The sequence below is a fragment of the Meles meles genome, chromosome 3 (assembly GCF_922984935.1).
Source record: "Meles meles chromosome 3, mMelMel3.1 paternal haplotype, whole genome shotgun sequence".
NCBI lineage: Eukaryota > Metazoa > Chordata > Mammalia > Carnivora > Mustelidae > Meles > Meles meles.
Window position 1 is genome coordinate 93302988 of NC_060068.1, and position 20046 is coordinate 93323033.

General features: G+C 41.5%; 1 protein-coding gene across 2 annotated transcripts in view; it reads left to right on the forward strand.

Moving 5' to 3' along the window:
• Nucleotides 1–20046, forward strand: part of PDE4D (phosphodiesterase 4D) — a 1501314-nt gene that overhangs the window by 23001 nt on the left and 1458267 nt on the right. The window contains exon 1 of one of the 2 annotated variants that reach the window (XM_045999296.1): nt 15810–15885. The exons of the other annotated variant lie outside the window; for it this stretch is intronic. The gene's annotated coding sequence lies outside the window, so the exon portion shown is untranslated. Of the gene's footprint in view, nt 1–15809; nt 15886–20046 lie in introns of those variants that run through there. 2 annotated transcript variants of the gene reach the window in all.

Here is a 20046-nt window from a genome sequence, read left to right on the forward strand (position 1 = left end):
GACCATATGTATAGATCATTTTGTGTTGGCATCCCTATTTCCGTGTGGATGAGGCCGTTTTGCAACCTGATCTTTTTTTGCAGGGAGGACTGAATGGCTTGAGGGACAATGTAGCCAATGGGTGAGGGCAGAAATAAAGTCTCAAGGTTGCCGTGTTATCCCATACCTCACACAGCAGATGCCACGGAACTGCTTTTTGAAAAGTGTTACCTTTCACATGTCCTGCTAAAAATACATACCTAAGAAGACCTGAAAAACTTGAAAGGCTTAGAGAAGGCGGCTGTGGTTGCACAAAAGCAATATGCAGGATCACGAAACAAAAAAGATAACAAAAAAATTGTGTAAAGTAAGACGTATTAGTGCTTTCTCAGGTTCCAAAGCAGCTTTTGATCATATACTCAGAACAGAAATGATAAAGACATCAAAAAAACTGGGAAGTCCCTAGGAGGCTGCAAAAAGCTATAGAAAATGCTCAAATGGCCTTGGTGGGTCGGTCAGAATACCTTTATTCCCCACGTGCCCCAGACTTCTCATCTTTATTTTCTCTTTTGCAGTTCCCTTTCAGAAAACGTTACATGGTCACTTCTACCTGGCTAGCTGGAACTTGGTCCTCTGTGTGAACTCTAGTTGCCTGCACCTCTTCGAGATGTCCGTCTTGCTCACTGTGTGGCTTGTCACTCTGACTGGGCTCTAAGCTTACCGAGACCAAGAAACAAGTCTTTCATATCCTCTTGTTTCAGTACAATTGTGTTTGCAGATGGTTTTGATGGATGTTGCCCACCTGCTTGGGTACTTCCAGAGCTTAAAAAAAAGTTAATAGAAATTCAATCTTACTTTTGTTATTAATATTTATGTGCCATGTTCTGAAAAATCTGGGGAAGAGCAGATAAAGGCTGGAAGAACAAGTTGAAGAGATAGTAGTGAGAATGCAAAATAAGAATGCGTTGGCATAAGTAATAAAGATGGTAAGAATAATAATGATACCCCTTGCCATTTCTTGAGCACTTACCTGAAAGCGCTTTCATATCATGAAGAATGGAGGAGAGATAAAGGAATAGAAGTAAGTGCTAGCAATACCAAAGAAATGCAGAGACAAAAAAGCAAAGGACAAAAGAAAGTTAAGAAAAATAAAGCCAAGAAGAAAGAAATGGTGGGAGGATTTACTAACGACTTGGAACAGTTGCTAGCTAAATCACACAGTGGGCAGAGTGTCAAAAAAATATTTACAACTTTTTAATTTTTTTTCTTAAGCAGGTAGAATATGCTGTCTTGAGATCAAGGCATGTTTTTACTTGTTTTCGTAGCTCTGTCTCTGCATTTTTTGTTCACTAAGGTTTATATTGATACAGTATGGTGATGTGTACTCCAGACATTCTATCTATATAATCACAAAGATCTGGAAATGAGAGTGACACTCACCTGTATTAGATTATTTCAGTGATTTCACAGAAGCTCATGTAAGCTTGCTGCACAGAGTACCATCAACTATTTTTTTTTCAATTTTCATAATTTTTTTGTCAGAGTGGGAAAAAGGAGAGAGCATAAGCAGGAGGTACAGCAGGCAGAGGGAGAGGGAGAAGCAGGACTTCGGCTGAGCCAGGAGCCTGATGCAAGACTCAATCCCAGGACCCTGGGATCGTGACCTGAGCCAAAGACAGATGCTTAGCTGACTGAGCCACGCAGGTGCCCCATAGACTTTTGTTCTTGTTTTAAGGCTCTGAAAATTCCCTCACTTTTGGAGGCAGATCTCAAATTATTGTTGGTAATGCTGACCATATAGGAATGTATTATAAAGAAGTTCCCTGATGATGAGTGACGAGGAGGATCTTTTCACGTGTCCATTGGCCATCTGTATCTCTTCTTCGGGAAAACATTTATTCATGTCCTCTGCCCTTTTTTTGAGTTGGATTATTTATTTCTTTTTGGTGTTGAGTTGGATAAGTTCTTTATGTATTTTTGGATATTAACCCCTTAACAAAATATATCATTTGCAAATACCTTCTCCCATGCAGTAACTTGCCTTTTTTTCTTTTGTTGATGGTTTCCTTCCCTGCGCAAAAGTTTTTATTTTGGGGTAGTCCCAATAGTTTAATTTTGGTTTTGTTTCCATTACCAAAGTCGTATCCAGAAAAGTGTTGGTATGGCTGATGTCAGAGTAAATACTGCTTGTGTTTTTTTTGTACTGGTTTTATGGTTTTCAGGTTCCACATTTAGGTCTTTAACTCATTTTGGGTTTATTTTTGTGTATGGCATAGGAAAGTTGTCCAGTTTCATTCTTTTACATATAGCTGTCTGGTTTCCCCAACACGGTTTGTTGAAGAGACTATCTTTTTCCCATTGGATATTCTTGCCAGACCAGAGATGGGTGGTGGTGGTGGGGGGGGTGTGTGAAATGGGAATTAAAAGTATACTTACATTGATGAGCCCTGAGTAATGTGTAGAGTTGTCGAATTACTATACTGTATACCAGAAACTAATATAACATTGTACATTAATTATACTTGAATTTTAAAAAGTTCCAACCAGAGACATACCAGTGTTCTAGCACTGAGCTGTTCTAGACCTGGCAAAGCGCAGATAAAAAGTTCTGCCTGGGGACTCCTGGGTGGCTCAGTCGGTTAAGCATCTGCCTTCTGCTCAGGTCATGATCTCGAGGTCCTGGTGTTGGGTCCCGCATCATGCTCCCTACTCCATCTGCTTCCCCCTCTCCCTGTTCCTGGGAAGTTTGGCCTCCATCCAAATGGGAAGAGAGAGTCTCCTGAATTAAATTTGTTTCCTGTTGACCACTCTAGCATGGGGAGAAAGTTTTATTTTAATGGCCTCGAAGGAGCAAAGGCTGCTGAAATCCTGAATCAGCTCTTCCCAAGGTTCAGAGACCAACACTCCTGTTTTGGCAAAAATTTTATCTTTTACATCTCAGGTTTTCAAATAGAGCAGAGAATCTTTTCCTCTGGGCATGTCGGAGACCCGGGAGCTGGTCCTGGCACTGGCCCTTGGTAGCTGCAGTCGCTGGGCAGTCATTTAATCCCCTCCATCCTCCATTCCCTCTGCTGTGGGAGGGCGTGATTCAATCAGTCCTGCTTTCTCATAATCGTCCTCTCCGTTTCTAAATGCCTGCCGTGTGTTAGGGACTTGGTGTGCCTTTGGCAGCTGTTATCTTTGGGTCTCTCATCACCTTTTCAAGGAAGACAAAAGTTCCTTTCCTGTTTCATAGTTGAGAGGGCTGAGGCTCAGAGCCTTTCAGTGACCTGACTGAGGTCACACAGCCAACAAGTGTGTAGCACCAACACAAACCTTCATGCTCTGTGCACAAGGTTCCTTGCCAGGCCTCCCTGAGATTTCGAGGCTTCATTGAAAATAGTATTTGTGAAAGTGCTTTGAAAATAGACAAGTTTGGGGGCACCTGGGTGGCTCAGTTGGTTAAGTGTCTGCCTTTGGCCCAGGTCATGATCTGGGATAGAGCTCCTGGGATGGAGCTCTGTGTTGGGCTCCGTGCTCAGCGGGGCGCCTGCTGCTCCCTCTCCCTCTGCTCCTCCCCCTGCTCATGTTCTCTCGCTCTTTTTCTCTCACAAATAAGTAAAATCTTAAAAAAAAATAGCTAAGTTTCTTATAAATGCATGGCATTATCACCGTTGTTATCTGGATGGATATAAATAAGTAAATGTATATTAAATTTCTTGTAAGTGTTTAACATCAAGTCAGATATCATTTTGGATAGTCTATGGAATTAAGTATTTTATCAGTGTAGTGCTGTGTAAGGTGTATTAGAAGTAAATCTTACACATTTTTCAGTGGTACCACTTTCATCCTTGGAATCGGGAGTTAGTTTCTTTGGATCCTTTTTGGAGACAAAAGAAAAGAAACAGATGGGCTAATCTAAATTAAATGAATGTGGCAAGAAGCAGAAACTGATTACATATAGTCCAATCTTCAAAGCCAGCAAATTAAGACCTCTGGAATTCCTGGAGATGGAGAATTCATGTGTTCACAAATGTTCTGGACTGACATAACTTCTCCCATCTGGTTCTTTGATTTATTTATTTATTTCTGAGTTTTTCATGAGCAGTAGGGTTGCTGGAATTTACTTGCAAAGTCTTTCCTTGATTGAGGGTTATCACACTTACTGTGTCACGACTGGGAATCTATACAACTTTCCTGAAGTAAGCACTACATTTTGGAAAGCATTTTCTCTTATGGGAAATATCCTGTTCCCAAAGAGTGCCGCCTGCATGAGATCACTTATTTTCCAGGGAGGAAGCTGAGGGGAGCCAATGGGTTCAGTGGCCAGGAATGAACTTTGGAGACAGGTTAACATTTGAGACAGAGTCCTCTGTGCTTTTCTTTTTGTCTTTTTGAAGAAATGTTTAAAGTCCTTAAGAAAGTTAATGAAATTCTCTAGAAGAACCAGCAGGACCCTTATTGTTTCCCCTTTTGTCTTAGGCAGATACTAAGAGCCATCTTGGAAGATCCTTGTGAGCATTAAATGGCACAGTGCATGGGTAGCTTCTGGCCCAATGCAGTCATCTCTGCTCAGGCCTAGGCTAGTTTTCTAGATGTCCTTACTCAGTTCCTCAACTCTCAGTGTGAGCCATTTCTTCATTTAGGCCACAGGATGTCTAGAGTTAGAAAAACATGCTTTTGAACCAAGAAGAGATGAAGACTGCCTTGTTTAGGCCTCCCTGGGGTCTGTATTGGGTGGAATATAGTCTTTGTTGGAATTGGTAACTCTTCAGGATAGGATCAGCAGGAGTACTATTCAGAAGGAGCTCATGCCACTGGATAGCTTCTCGCTGCTTCTCTTTGGTCTCCCAGAGGGAAATGCAAGTGGGGATAAAGACCCATGCATTTTCCCACAGCTAAATTGGGAGAGGGTGCCCTTGTCCTGTTCTCTCCTGAGACATTCTGGTCACATTTGGGTCTTGGGAGGGCTAAGGCAGAAGCCTCTCTGGGAGGCTAGGAGCACCAAGCCTGGTCTTCTTTTGCTCAGACCATGGATTTGGCTGATTCTGAACAGATGAGATTCATCAAGCTAAGCCAATAATCCAAGTGATATTTGTAAGGAAGAAGCTGGAGACTTGAAGAGTGGCCCCATTTTGCCATTTGGATTTGGTTATTTTCTTTCTTGAGTAGGGAAACAAGAGGGCAGCCCAACATCGTTCCTGTCATCCTCCAGCCATGGCCAGTCTGAACCTTGCCCAGCCTGACAGCTACAATGCTGTCCAACCATGTGGTCTAGGTCCCCAGTACACAAATGCCTGAGCCTGCAGTGATGGTTCTGTTGTCCTGAGGCCTTCCAGCATAATCCTGTGCATATGGCAGGCTGTGTTTTAGGCTCTGGCCATTCACCCTGAGCTATGCTCTACTTCTGGCCAGTATCCTCCAGTAAAATGAGCTCTGCCCAGGGAGTCAAGAGACTACCATTTGCAAATTGATTTCAGACAAGTCACTTTTTGCCTGTGAGCCTCAGTTTTCTTTAAGCAAGGACATCTCTAACCTGGGCCTCAGCACAGACCATCGATGAGTCTGTGGTCTGCCCCTACCTGCAGGACTGATGTGTGTGTCCTCCCTGCCTCCCCACTCCCTGTTCTGGGGATGTTCCTCCAAACTGGTCTTGGCCCCTCTCTTGTTCTCCAAATTCCTCTGTGCTAAAGAGCGAGATTCAATTTGAACATATCATTGTTTTTTTATAAGATAAATGCCGATAAAGTCAGGGGGCGACCTCTTTCTGAAGCAGAGACTGAGGAGAATTTTATGGCTTTTTGTCCTTTCGACTTAACCAGTTTTTCTTCTTGGAACATGTTTTATGGAACTTGACTAATCACCGTGGCAATATGTTACCGAATTTTTCTGGGCTCTAGATCAAAGTGTCCATTAGGGTGGCAGGGACAATGAGAAAGTAAGAGGCAGGAGAAAGGATTTGTGGTGAATTTTGGAGTCCAGACGCTCATAGAAAATAGAAAAAGGATAGGGATGATTAATTTCTGAAAGAATTGCAAGTGACCAAAACATAGAGAAAAGCAAAGTCTGGTTTTCCTAATAATGAAATGCAAATAAAAATAACAACATTCTTGGTGTGACCCCTGTCATTTTGGCAGAAATGTAAATGGTTGGTTGAACCTGGCATGCCTGTAAGTGTGAAGAAATGGGCACACTCACGCCACTACCAGTAGTTTCCATTGGTTTTAGATGCCAGAAGAGCCCTAGTGACACACCTTTTGGAGAGCAATTGGGTGATGTGTGCTGAAGTGTAAAATGAAAAGGGAAAAACAATACACTTTCTTTGTCCAGCAATTCTCAGTTGAGAACTTACTTAGGGGATAACTGCATCAATGTAAAAATAGGTTTGCAAAAGCATATGCACAAGGAAAAATAGAAACAACTTGAATGTTCATCAGTAGGGGACTGGTGTAATCAATTCTAGTAAATTGCCTTCTAGGAAATCCTGTGGTGTCAATAAAAGTGATGTTGCAGGGCTTTCCATATGATGTGGAGAGTTACTTAGGGGTACAAAGCAGGTTATAAAACAAAATAATCACATTTATGTAAAATTATATTAATAGGAACACAGGAGACTTTTCATTTAAATCTTAACAGGTAGGATTTGAAGCTACTTCAACTTCTACTTTCCAGCTCTGACACTTAATCAACTCTGTGTCCTTAGAGAAACTTACTTAACCTCTCTTATTCTTGGTAAAAATGGGGCTAGTATAACCTTCAAGAGATTGCTGAGAGAATCAAACTATAAAATACATGTCAAGCACCTGGGATGGACTAAGAAAATACTTAAAAATTTTTCCCCCAATTTAGAGTTTCTATTTTACTTTCTCTATGTGAGTACAAACAGCTGTGTTCCTCTGCCTGCGATTCAAAGCAAGAAAACTAAGTGCGGTTTGAATAGCTTCCATTGGTTTAAATGCAGGAAGGACCCCTGTTCCAAATCTCTGGAACAGTATTTTCCTGTCAGAAAAAGGCCATATTGAGTCATTGTTTTCTGAGGCCAGGAGAGGAGCCTGAGTGATGCTGTCCGACAGCCTAAAATAATATTTCATTCCTGTCATCCTTACGCAGTTTAAGACCAAGTGATTTTGGATAGATCCAGTTTCCCTCTTGGTTTGGGAAGAACAAAGTTTTTGTTATTTATGCTCTTAAACAACAGAGCTTTGTCATATCCTTGGGAGCATGCCAACTAAACAGAAGATTTCCTGAAGGATCATCCCATTTATTGTGAGGAGTGATTCCAAGTGTAAATAGACACAGTTAGCTCCTGCCACCTGGGGAGGACCCATGTCCACAGCAGAGGAAAAGAGCCAAGACTCACAGAACACACCAGCCAATCAGATTTGAGATAGGCTTTTATATTGTGCTAAATTGGTGGACTCAACCATTTCAAAACTCCATGTTTACCTACAGCCTGCTTTGTTCTCCAAAACAAATAACCTTGTATTCTTTCTGGGTCTGAGGCTGAAAAACTGAAAGTGCCAGTATTGGGAGTGTTTTTACTTTGGGAACTTCTGGTCCATAGACAATTGCTTCCGGTATTATCTTTTCAGAGTTGTGGATACTGTGGAAGTGGGGGGGTAGTAATTAGGCCTCAAGAGTTTTCATCAGTGGCTAACAGGTCTTTAGAAGAATGCACAGTAGACTTTGTCTTACTTTCTCTTTCCTTGTATGAAACCAGCCCCTGACTTGCTACCATGCTGCCATGCCTGTGCGCAATTTTCATTTAGAAAAAGGTCAAGTCCAAGTCGAGCATGCAAAGTTGGGATCAGTTCTGATTATTAATAGTTATAAGTAGCAAGTGATGAGCACTTGCAATGTGCTAGGCTTGATCTTAAGAGGTTTACATGCACTCTCTTGATGTTTCTTTTTTTTTTTTTTAAAGATTTTATTTATTTATTTGACAGCGAGAGAGAGAGAGATCACAAGTAGACAGAGAGGCAGGCAGAGAGAGAGAGAGAGAGAGGGAAGCAGGCTCCCCGCCGAGCAGAGAGCCCGATGTGGGACTCGATCCCAGGACCCTGAGATCATGACCTGAGCTGAAGGCAGCGGCTTAACCCACTGAGCCACCCAGGCGCCCTCTCTTGATGTTTCTTAATGAGTTATATATGAACACATGGCTTTGCAAACATCAAGGGTGCCAATAAAAACTCAGATTTCATTGTGTGGCTCAGTTGGTTAAGTGTCTGCCTTTGGCTCAGGTCATGATCCCAGGATCCTGGGATTGAGCCCCTCATCTGGCTCCCTGCTCATCGGGGAGCCTGCTTCTCTCTCCCTCTGCTACTCCCCCTACTCATGCTCTGTTTCTCTCACTCAAATAAATAAATAAATACATACATAAATGTTTAAAAAGGAAAAAGCACACTGATTTCTAGGATCCATCGTAGACCCACAGGATGAACACTTTGTGGTGGGAGTCAGGGTTTTGCCCAGTCGAAACAACACCTTCTATAATTCTGAAGCACATGGAATTCCAGAGCTGCTGTATTATTTTATAATGCACATGGAACTCAGGTGCAGTCTGCTCTTTTACTCCCCCCTTATTTCTGTGCTTAAATTCTTATGGCAAAAAGAAAAAAAATCCAATGGACCAGGAGACATGGAGCAAGCTATGCCTCTTTTAGTTGCTGGTAATCATAAAGGAGTCTCCAGAGCCAAACTGCTTTCGAGGCACCAATCATTGACCTCTATTGTAGGAGGGTTAAGTAAGTGAGAAATCTTGTCTTCACTGACAGCAGCCTGTGCTCTTGATGTAAAGAGGGAAGACCTAGAGACCGTAGAGGCAGGGCTGGCATGAATGGCTGTGTAGCTTGTAATCTCCAGCTGTAAGTGGTGGCATTGCATGGAGGGTTGAAAACTTAGCATTCCCCTTGGTCCAGATCTCTGCATATAGGGCCGGCCACTCTTGAGAGGAGAAGTCAGTGGGTGTGCTTGTGGGCTGCCCAGGACCCAGAAAGCCCTGTCTGCCTTCTGCATGTCTTGACCGTCCTGCTCCAAGGGGCTTGAAATGTTCAATGTGATTGTTTCTTTGGTTCTCAACTTTATTTTTAGAAAACTGAGTGCTACTTGGGAGATAATAGAAGAATTTAATCATACTCGCACCAACAGTTTTAATATGGCTGCTCTGGGGATGGCACGCATAACAGTTGTTTTGATGGGAGCAGAGGAGGGCACGCTCCTTTGTGGAGGAAGTTAGGGAGACTGGAAAAACTTTTTTTGGTGTCAAGGAGAGAGTAGAGGTGAAGTGGGAGAGACAAACTGGACCTGGTTCACGATCCTGAAGATTACTCTCCAGCACATAATTTACTATGATTCTGTACCCCTCCCATCCTCCTTTTCTTTGTTCAGTGTCCAGTGCCAGGTGACTGTCCCTTCAGTCAGTGGCCTGGACTGCAGCGATGCCCCATGTGACAAGGCCTCAGGGCACAAGGGGGCCCAGGAGAGAGACTTCATGTCTGACTCTGTCACTGAACCCGCATAGGGTGCAAAGGGAGGTGATCCCCTACCTCTGAATCTGAGACCTCTGGCCTTCATGTTCCTGTGCTAGGAACAGATATTTAGAATAACTGAGACTTAGCTCATTCAACTCCCTGCCAGCCTCCATATAAAACTTTCACTTATGCAGCCATTTCTAGCAACCATGGTGGGTTTCCTTGAATTTCTTTCCTTTTTATTTTTTTTTTCCCAAGATTGATTTATTTGAAAAAGAGGGAGAGAGTGCATGCATGTACAAGTGGGGAAAGGCTCAGAGGGAGAGAATCTTCAAGCAGACTCCCTCTTGAGTGCAGAGCCTGATGGGAGCTCGATCTCGTGACCCATGAGATCATGACCGGGGCCAAAACCAAATCAGACATGCAGGTGCCCCCTTCTGAGTTTCTTTATCAACTTGCTGAGAAAGACCAGAGATGATTCTCTAACTTCAGCAAAGAGTTTGTAGGTGTATTAAGCTTTAATACTTGATTTCATTTTGAATTTTGTGAAGTGCCCCAGATTTCATTCTTAAAACTTCTTTTTTTTCTAAAATAAAAATGTTCGCCAGTTTCCCTACTGTTTATTAGTCCTTTAGTGTTAATTCATGTGATAAGTGGTACTGATCCATTAATCTACTCAGTAGGCAATAACCACCTTCCATGGAGAGGAGGTGGGTAGAAAGAGGCTCACTGGGAGGGAGGTGGGGATGTGAAGAAGGGCAGACAGGTGAAGGGGTACCTCTACAGAAGGGTGAGAGAGAAAGTAGGTGCTCCTTCAGGAACTGTAAGCAGTTAGATGTGTCTGGGGCAGAGGGCGAGGGGCTGGGAGTTTTGCTGTTATGAGGCAGTGAGAGGGGATAGGGGCAAGACCACTTATGAGTGAGTGAGTGAATGAATGAATCATTGAGTTTAGAAGTACACAGTCCTTCCCTAGGGTGGCTCTTCCTTTACCAAGTTGACTCTGTTTATTCCCTCTGTACCTTCTTCATGAGCAGGTTGAAATCCCAGTTAATATCCCCTGCTCTGAGAAATCTCCCATCACAGGAAGGAAAGGAGATAATTAGCTTCAGTGTTTTCTCATATTTAAGCTGAGAAGTCAGGATGAATTCTAGACATGGTTCATGTAGTTGGATAATCAGCACAGCTCTTGGTTATAGGTAACTCTCTTTTTTTCCTTCCTTCATATCTTTTTTTGTTAGGGTACCATGACTGAAGATTAATGGCTTCCATTATTTTTTTGCCTTCATGCAGTAATCTTTTATGTATGTATGTATGTATTTTTATTAACATGTAATCTATTATTTGCCCCAGAGGTACAGATCTGTGAATCATCAGTCTTACACAATTCACAGCACATACCCTCCCCAGTGTCCATCAACCAGCTACCCTATCCCTACCCACACAACCTCCAGCAACCCTCAGTTTGTTTTGTGAGATTAAGAGTCTTTTATGGTTTGTCTCCCTCCCAATCCCATCTTGTTTCATTTTTTCCTTCCCTACCCCTGACAACCCCCCGCCCTGCATCTCAAATTCCTCATATTAGAGAGATCATATGATAATTGTCTTTCTCTGATTGACTTATTTTGCTTTGCATAATATCCTCTAGTTCCATCCACATTGTTGCAAATGACAAGATTTCATTTCTTTTGATGACTGCGTAGTATTCCTATACACACACACACACACACACACACACATATACATGCATACATACATATATACATCTCACATCTTCTTTGTCCATTCGTCTATTGATGGACATCTAGGTTCTTTCCGTAGTTTGCCTATTGTGGACGTTGCTGCTAGGAACATTCCGGTACATGTTCCCCTTTGGATCCCTACATTTGTATCTCTAGGGTAAATACCCAGTAGTGTGATTGCTGGGTCATATGGTAGCTCTATTTTCAACTTTTTGAGGAACCTCCATACTGTTTTCCAGAGTGGTTGTACCAGCTTGCATTCCCACCAACAGTGTAGGAGGGTTCCCCTTTCTCCGCCTCCTCGCCAAATCTGTCGTTTCCTGACTGGTTAATTTTAGCCATTCTGACTGGTGTGAGGTGGTATCTCACTGTGGTTTTGATTTGTATTTCCCTGCTCACGCAGGAATCTTTAAAGTAGCTTGAACTTTATGCCAACTATCATAGGAATCATGTCTGCTACAATCACACCTTCCTGTGTCATCGCCTAGGTTAGCGTTGTGGTATGACACTGGATGCAGGGCCAGGTTAGAAGTGTCAGGTGACAACTAGGCAGAACACTGGCAATCAACAGCGACTGACATGTCTCCCTGAGTTGTCATCTTGCAGGCCTGAAGACAAAAGTCTATTTATAAACATTACCGGAAATGAGCTATGTGATATTAGTAGATATATTTCAGCATTTCTGGCTGTTGAGTAATTCACTTCCATGTTGGCTATTGTGTATGCTTATCACAATGAACATAATGATGAACCCTAACTGTGTAAAAATCTTAGTTCTCAGCATGTGTTGTCTGTTGAATCTTCACCCAGGCCCAGGAGGTAATGATTGTGTGTGGGACCATTTTACAGATAAGGAAACCGAGGCATACGGCTGTTAAATAATTTGTCCAGGGTCCACAGTTAAGGGTCAGAGCTGGTATTTGAACCCAAGTGGCCCAACTCAGAATCTATGCTGTGAACCTCCATGTTACAGTGCTTACCCTTAGCTTGAAACAAAGAGGTGGTTTTAGTATCACATATTAGGAATGCACATTTTTCTCTTACTAAATGTAAGCAACTGCCATTTTTTGGTATATGTAGTGTCACATGGAGTTTGGGAAACTTTGACAAACAGTAGGGGCAAAGAAAAATTGACCCTTCTTTTGAGATCCTGTTATCTAGAAGATGAGTTTTGACCATGTAGGAATGCAAAAGTTTATTGGCTTATGTTAATTTTAAATGTAATATGTTTTTACAATCTTATTTGTATGTTCCATACATTCATGTTCTGAGGAGAGGCTGAATTTAAAAAAAAAAAACAAAAAAACAAAACCAAAAATGTAGGCTCCATCACTTCATGGGTTAACGCTCCTGTCTTTTTAGAACAACAACAAAAGCCACTAACCAACCAGAAATACCCATGTGCCAAGAGCAAATTTGAATTTGAGATCCATGTGCCCAGATAAAGTGTTGTGTTACCTGAACCAAGAGCATGAACTTCATCCCAGTGATGACCATAGATTTAAATTTCTAGTACCCATGTCTTTTTATTTAAGTGTAAATTTTATTCTTTGCTTTGTTAAAGTGAGACAAGCCTTGTTATCACTTCTCTAAGCAGCTATTTCTCTTTCAGTTTACATCCTAAGATGCTGGCTCCAAGTGTCAGCATTTGAGGTATCAGCCTTTGCCAAGCAGCAAAGTGGTCCCAAGAGCTAGGGTATCTTGAGGCAGAGTCCAGCATTGTGAAAAGAACAGGGCTTTCTGTTCACAGTACCTAGAGTGGATTTATACCCTGTCAGTGTGAACTGGCTTGCCACACCAGTGGTGTGTCAACGTGGTGGGTCTGAGCATTTCCTATAGTTACCGCACAAGTGACTCTTTTGGCTACATAAACCACAGGGCCAGATAAATTTGCTTATGGAAGTAAGAATCATTCTTGGCCCAGGTTGAGGGACACTTTTCAGTCAACTGTGGCTGCCCTGATATTTGAGATTTGCTGACAGCTCTTTGTTCAGAAAAAGGTTTGCATTCCTGAGCTCTTTTGCTTTTATCAGGATCATCTTAATTCTTGTCTGTGAGGTTGTGATCAAAGAAATGAGTAAGACTTGAATCCAGCTGTTTGGGTGACCCTTGAATACCATGAACTTCTTAGACAGTGCCTGATGTCCTAGCCAACACTAATTGGTGGTGATGATAAGAGAGTGGGTCCCTACCCAGAACCTCTTGATAGAAACCCTGATGTGTTAAGAAACATGGTTGCTAGAAGCAGACTCTAACACATCACACTGGCACTTTGAGCCCAGAGAAGATGATTATATTGGTATGTATATTTTGTAGTATTTTCCTTCTTGGCATTGTTGTTAATAGGGCAAAGAAACAAATGTAAACAGCACGATCAGCTCAGGCTGGATCATGGTGAGGCAGCACTTTCTTCGTTTCAGTGTCAGGATTTCACTGCTGTGTGAGGGCTCCAGCTAGGAAGTATCTAAATCCCCCTAACATTGTCAAGTGCAAGTAACATGTCTGAGTTTACCACAGTTGATTAGATTAAAGTTCTGGGAGGCAATGGCAGTGCAGAAAGCTCCCATCGTGACTGTTTTGGGGGCAAACATTACCTATGAGCAGATGAACACCTTGAAGTCAAGGTCAGGGAGCTGGGGGTCAGTCTGGAACTTAGCTGTGTGTTGACACAGAATGTAGAGAAACCATGAAAGCTGCTAAGTGAGAGACTTGCTAGATGCTTGTTGGCCATTGTCTTGGGTGGTGAGATGGTTGTGTCCAAAGATTTTGGAGGTGAAGTCTCCCTCTGGGAAATGTTGGGACAAACACATGTGACATGACTTAGGGACCTCAATTTAGGGTATTCTTGGCCTTGTCTATTGACAAATGGAGATCTGGACATGGGACTTGGAGGGGCTTTTAATGGAATTTTATTAAGGTAATAGGACACGGGGAGTTGTATGTTGAGGAATCAGTGACAATATTAACGTAAGGGCCTGCTTCCCACATTGGACTAGATAATCCACATTAAATTAGACTAAAGGGAACAACAGTTTCAGCAACTGGAAAAAAAATTGTGCCGAGGAGAAATATCGTTCCCTGGCTAGTCACAAATTGGACACTTCAAAGACTAAACCTTGGGGGTGGGAATTGCCGATGGATGACTTTTTCTGTTCTCTGTGTCCTGGTATGTTTTTCTTCTTGGTGTCAAATCTCATGTTGAATTCAATTATCTGCAGCAAACAAAAAGTGCATAAATGTCTCTATTGCTCCTGTTGTTTTTTTTTAATGACTTAACAAAGTGAGTCTCCCTTCCCCACTTTTTCCTTTGGGAACACGTAAAACTGACACGATTTTAATATTGTAAGGATTCTGTTGTCACGTGGAATGCATAATGATTGATTTTGTTCTTTGAAAGTATATTACAAAGCTTTGTTGTTGTTGCTGATGTTACGCTTGGAACAAAATTTGTTTGAAGACACATGATTTGCTGAGGATTTGGAAACATTTATCATTAAGTGAAGTATGTCAAGCATCTGAGGGTGTGGTGTTTGGATTATGTGGAATGTCAATTCTTCCTCCCCTCCCCCTTTCTATTTTAGTCACTTCACAAATGTTTCCCACAGATCCTTTAATAACTGCAAATTTAGAAGTTCTTTGTAAAAAGTAATTGCTGTAACTAACACTTCGGAATGTAATGGGTACTAAGGAAAACATCGCCAAGGGAACAACAGGGCCACGGGAGCTCCGTCAGCTCTGTCATCCCTGTCTGCCTCCTCAATCCCACCACGGTACATTCTGGTACCTTCTCATGTGGCCTCAGTGCCAAGGGCCAGAGGAACTGAGCAGTAACCTATCTTCCCCAATTTACTCTCTGAGCACAGTTATTTCCTTTGAGATAGGAAAAGCATTGTATTGTGCTCATGAAATGCCTCTCCCCTCCTCCCTGCCTCAGGGTCCTTTATTCTTGTTTCTGTGGGGGGAAGGGGTGGGCAAAAATGCTGCCTGTGTGAAAAGGTAGGGCTAAAACTGTTGTGAAAAATGACCTCTCTTCCCCCACAGATGATCCTTTTGGTTTCAAGCGTGTTTCAAGTACCTTAAGCCTCCCCCTCCTCAGACTTTGTAGCAAATGACTGTACAGAAGACAAGAGTGGCAACAGGTAAAATAAAATGGGAGCACCCCTTGTTGCCCGAGGGACTTCATGTACATAATTTTGACATAGCCTTACTCCTCCTAAAAATAAAAAGGCGAAAATTACCTCAGGTTTTGCTGCTGTAGCTGTCCTTGGCTTTCTGGGGGTAGCTTAGTCTTTGAATGCAGGCAGGGTTGGGATGGCCAAGCCGGACAAGATCTTGCTCCAGATCTAGTCACATTTTTCCAGGTCATCTGCACTCCTTCCCTCTGACAGCGAATCTGTGATTTTTCTCTGACCTCACAGGGAAAAGTGACTCCGGATAAGCAGACGATTGTGTGGAATATCTCATCCTTGTTGTTCTAGTGCAGCCCTTTCAGCTTTCCAGAGCCAGTTAGACTTGTTATGAGGAGCAAACTGATTGGCTGGATCTGGGGCTCAGTTTCATAAATTATAGCCCCATGTACGAGAAGCACGAGTCCTATAGTTGCTGTAGTCCAGAGGCCTGCCAGTTCCTGCTTTAACGCATTTGTAGTCCTAACTGAGTTCTAACACGGCCTTGGATGTTTCTGTCCTAAATAGCTGACATTGCATCTTCAAGACCGTGTGAGTAATCCTGACTTTTTTTTTTTTTTTTAAACTCAGTGAATTAATTACATGCCCCGAGAGGGAGGGATTGTAATTAGAAAATACTGATTTAGTGGATGATTCATTTTCAAGGTGCTGTACGATATGTATCAAGTTCAGTGCAATTAATCTTAAAGCTTGTAAGACCAGGCAGGGTTATTCGAATTTTGTGCCATGGGTCAGAGGCGAGCTGCCTTTTCAGGGAGGCTGCTGAGTGCATTTGCTCGCCCTGTTTGCTTTATGGGGTCAGGGAGGTGATGGAGGTCCAACATGAGCAGGTTAAAACAGGCTGCTGGTGTCAAAGCAACAGCTAAGAGAACACTGGAGTCTGGCAAGTCTCAAGATTAGCCCCCCACACACCCCCCACTGCCCAAACCCATGAGGGAGCAGCAGATGTTAGCTGTCCTTTTGGAGACGCAGGTACACAGCAGTTAGAGCACAGAAGAAGGAGAAATATTTGATTATGGCAGTCATACTTTTCTTCACTGTCCTCTGAAGCTGACTTAAGACACAGTGTGTGGATAACCGGAACATTTTCTATCTACAGAAATGCTTCTCGGTGGTTCTGTTTCTGTGCTGGAGAGCTGAATGAGAAATCCCTAGCTTGTCTTTAAAAGCCTTAACACAAGTACATTAAATACACACAGACAGGACCATAACAGAAGAAAGTATGTGGATTGGAATTTGAGGTTAAAGCAGATCACATTAACCCAGGGAAGCAGTTGTTGTTAAGTTTGTGTGATTGGGGTGGGGTAGGAGGTGACTTCTGTTGCTGACAAGGTTTAAGAGAAAGCTGGAGTGGATTAAAATGAGAAATGAGAAAACATCTGCATTGTATTACTTTTTATTGCATACACTGTAGTTAATACCGAGTTCATACTCTGTAGTTAACATGGAATTAATACTGAGTATCCACTGGTTAGTATATGCGGTTTACTTTATACTTTTAAATCATTTTTTATTTTCCCAGGCTTCCCTTAAAAAAGAGCTTTTGCCTCTGAAGTTAGTGTTTAGAAATAATTTTTCTTCCCTTGGTATCATTTTTATATTTTTTCTCAATACAGAGCAAAACTAGGTAATTGATAATTTGGGGTTGTTTTCTAGTTTGCTTTTTGGCTAATTTTCCCTCTTTAGACTTACAGATACAAATGTGGATATTTGTCATATGTATGAATCTCGACTGTAAACCATTTGAATAGTTTTTTAAAATCATGTGTTCCTGTGGCAAATAAAAACTTCCAATTGCCATAGTAATTGCCAATTCTTATAAAAATATTATTTATATACTCAAGAGCAGTTTATTTTTGGTTGTAGCTATTTAAATGACTGACATGATTTAGCCAGTAAGGGGGGAACATCAGTTGTGTTTTTGCAAAATCTTATGTTTGGATCACATAAGATAACGTTTGAAAATGCAAAGTTTTGTTAAAAATATTTTTTACCCGCTGCAATTTGAGTTCCTAGGTCACACCAGTGGATGAGATTTGTAAAAGGGAAGAAAAATCATCAACCTAGAATCCTTTTTTGTATCTGCCAAATGTATATAAAACAGTTTTAAATAAAAGCAGTTTTAATATATTCTTTGAGAAACACATTTACATTATGAAGACACAGTCTGAGTTCCTTTATTGAGATAGAATAGTGAGTTCATTTTTTGAGTTTCCGTAGCCATTGACATTCATAGTAATAGTTGATTTGCTCATTGTTCTACATTCCTAACTGACTGTATTAATGGAAGAAAGTGGTGCATCTATGACAGGAATGTAATCTCATCCCTCAGGGTGGTTTGGGTCCCATCTAGACTAAGAAGTGGTGGGGGTGGAAGCCACTTTGTCCAACCGAGCTTCTGGCCCTTTCTTGTGGTAGTGTCCCTCCCACCTTTTCCTGCCTTCGGTCTTTATGTTAACATGCTTGGGCTCTTATGAAGATGAATCAAAAAAAATTTGACGGCTGCTTAACTATCAAACTTTAATAAGCTGCCCTTGCAATTCAGAAGGGATTTGGAGCAAGTGTTGAGGGCTCTGGAAAATAGTGCTGTTTGTGTACTAGGAGTTTTGACATCTTGTGTTGGTACTTTCTGAAGGAATTTAATCTCTTCAGTTCTTCTTGAGATGCCAGGCTCACATTTCTTCCTTGGGAGAGGGAAAGCGACAACAGAGGGTTTCCAAGTGCCCAGTGGACACAGGGCTGTGAACAAGGCATTGTGAAAAAAGGAAATCTCCCCAGTACAATTGTAGCCTATCCTTCTTGTCTCCACTCCATTTTATTTTCTTAAGACATTTTTGTCTGACCATGGAAGTTCTTATACAGATAAGGTTCTATAAAACTTTGCATATCTACCATAGACAGATGGATTTGACAAAAGATGTATCCAAAAATGAATGCATTACATTATGATTTGCAAAATGTTCATGAATACACACTGGCACTTGGAACCTATTAACACTACCTACTAAAGCAATGACATAAATCCAAATTTAAAAAAAAGAATTTCTTGATTGAATTACATTTCCCACCATTAGTTGGTGAATTTTGCTTTTGGAACAACTTGATCTTCTCTAAGACATCTCCCCCTCCCCCCACCAGTGGTACATATAGTACTCAACTTCTTGCTTAATTTTGCCCAAGAATTTAATTACTCCTCATTACCATTTCCTAAAGAGTTGCTGTTATACCTTGATTATGTTTTAAAGGAAGCAGAATAAAACGAATAAAGCACTGTCCTCTTCCCCCCACAACCCCACCATATCAGATACACCACGATGAGTTAAATGCCTTAGATTTGCACACACTCTTGCAGAGCTCAACACTACCCCTTGGTAGGGGAGGAGCTTCCATTTATGTTAAAAGCAATCGTTTCAATGATGTAATATGTCCCAATGATGTAATTTCCTATTGCGTTGTTCACTAGCGAGATTGTGTCTCTCCAATTTCAAGAGGTCGAAGGGCTTAGTGAAACAATCTTGCAGACAGTGAGTTCATGCTCAGGTCATTAAATTTTTCTAAGCCTCAGTCTCTATGTCTGTAAAATGAAAGCAATGACCTATGTCCTGGTATTTTACTGTACTGGTGTGTATCAGCAGCATGATGAGAAAGTGTTTGTGAAAGAAAGTTTCATTTCTTTGTGTATTACAAAGTATTATGTATCTACACATTAATAATATTACAGATGCTCGTGGCACTAGTTTCTTTACTTCCATAGCATATTTCCAGTACTGGAGAAATGCTTTTTTAAAGCAAAGTAAGTCTTTGCTGTTTAATCTTGAAATGTTACAAAGACTTTATAGCCTCCTTATCTGTCAATTACTTGCATATTAAAAATACCAATACTGTTACTGTGACAAGTAATGTTGTATTGTATGTGAGACCATCTTTAGTAAACTTCAAAGTGTCATATGAATGTTACTTAAGATAACTATTCTTTTCAGCACATTCATAAAAGTATAAGTTACCAATTTAAAAGGGAAAATATCAGACACGTTTTGTAGTGATTTGATTACTTTTCTGAGCTGTGTCTTCTTCCCTCAGCCAGGATGGGTTTTCTTGGTGGTTAAGCTTGTGTGGTGATTTTCCTTCAGCTTAGATAGAGCACTAAGCCAGGAGTGAGATAAGCCATCCATCTCGGTGTACATTTAGAATTGCTAATGTTGAAGTTTTAGAGGATGTATTTTCTTTACAGGAGAATGTGAGTTAGGAAATTCAGACTAACAGATACTCTGGGACTTTTTATTCCTGTATTGACTCGCTTTATTAAATTGAAGTAATGGCATAAGTATGTAGGTTTTAAAGTGTTGCTTATCCCAGGAATATGGTGAATGGTCAGAATGACTTTCTGAATAATTCAGAAAGGTCAATGGGTAGTTGGAAACCCCAACTTTTTATATAGTTTCACTTTGGATGGTCATCTTATTTTTTGGGTTATCAGCCACAGCTTTGTCCTACACGTTGGCCTCTTGTTGTGATGCATTTAATTATTTCCCAGCAGTTAATTTCGGTTCTTCTGAAGCACTTCTAGACCTGTAGAGCCCTTGTTTCTCTTTAGGGGGAATTGAACAGGGAGCACAGGAGGGAGACAAACCATAAATGACTCTTAATCTCACAAAACAAACTGGGGGTTGCTGGGGGGAGGTGGGGTTGGGA